Source organism: Rhea americana, unplaced genomic scaffold (genome assembly GCF_003343005.1).
Source record: "Rhea americana isolate MKP2758 unplaced genomic scaffold, rheAme1 scaffold_26, whole genome shotgun sequence".
NCBI lineage: Eukaryota > Metazoa > Chordata > Aves > Rheiformes > Rheidae > Rhea > Rhea americana.
The window spans coordinates 5,198,146-5,199,683 of NW_028186379.1; positions in this window are offsets into that span (position 1 = coordinate 5,198,146).

Here is a 1,538-nt window from a genome sequence, read left to right on the forward strand (position 1 = left end):
AAAAGAAAAAAAAAAGAAAAGAAAGAAAAAGAAAAATACGCTACGAGATTTAAACTTTTCCCATACTCGATTTAARCAAATCGGGCGATTCAGCAATCAGAAGTCGCCTAAGCCTCTCCTGGTGAGCCCTGGGGCCATAGTGGGGGCACTGGGGGGTGGGGRCATGCGAGATCTCTCACGGAAAAGTCTTAAGCACCGGAATTGCCCCCTTCGCTCCCGGCTCTGGACAGGAAACGGCGCTTTCTGCACCCCGGCCCGCAACGAGCGACGAAAGGGGCTCGGTAGGGAGAGGGGGCCGCCGGCGCCTCTGGGCGCGGAGAGTGGGCAGYTCCGCTCGCCGGGCTGTGGAGGGGGATTTTTCTCTCTGCTCTGGCCCTCCTTACTATGTTGCTCCCACGCGCAGTGTTGGCAGCAAAAATCCGAAGCACTGCGAGAGAGACAATGTAACAAAAGAGACGGATCTGTGCTGAACAATGGCACGAAAAGCGGGGGAGAGAGAGGAAAAAAAAAGATTCCGGGACGCAGGAGGTTGTAAGAGAGGTGTTGTAATTTGGCGAGATTTACGAGTAAACTAGATCTATTTATAGTAAAACACACATTTTTTTTTTCTTGGCCAGCTGTTGTAAAAAAGCCCTGAAAAGACGCCAGCTCTTCTATTAGTAAACAGTCCCAGCGGCCTGCCTTTTTCTCTGCCTTATGCAGTATTTATCACAACTGTTTTATAAGAATGAAATAAATGTGTTTACATTCGCTACCACAGCCAAAAATGGTGCAGTGTAATTCCATAAATGCCTCTGGAGTGTTGTTGCTACTCCTCCCCGCCACGTCTCCACTGGAGTTTAAGGAACTGAACATTTCCAGAGAGCTCTTACCCATTTATGCCTGCGCAGTAAAGGAAAGCAAATAGAAATAATACTACGGGTGTATAGATAAACAGTTCTTCAGTTTTTGCTGGCCACGGAGAGGCYTTGGAGATGGATCGGGGGTAAGGGCTGACCTAATAGCAGGAGGAGAGCCTTGCACCCAGGAGAGGATGTTGCAGTGTGGATGGGAGGAGCTGCGGGTTTGGTGTGTGAGCAGAGAGAGGTGGCAGGGTAGAGGAGTCTTTGGAGCTTCAGAAGAGAAGCAACAAACAAGCATGAGAACACAGCGACGTACGATCCGGCTGGAAATGCACCTGCAGAAATACAGAAGGCAGCTCCTCGTGGGGCTGCTGCTAGTGGTGCGGAACACTGRTTTCCGTCCAAGTCTCCCCTAGGTTAGCATTTCGCCGGACGCCTCTTTGAAGGGTGCTGAAATGGGCTTGCTGGTTGCCGCCCTCTCTCCCTATAGACGGATAGGTGCCCTGGGACAGACGGATGCCCGATCTATACCTCCCCTTTCTTTTTCCGCATACGTAGAGCGAATATGAGGTCGCAACCCAATTCCCAGCAGCCCTCCCTCCTTTTCTATCCATAGACCCATTTTTGGGGGGGAGGGGAGGAGAGGGAAGTTTGAGCCGATGCTCAGTGAGGTTCCCAAGGGGCCTGGGGCGGCCT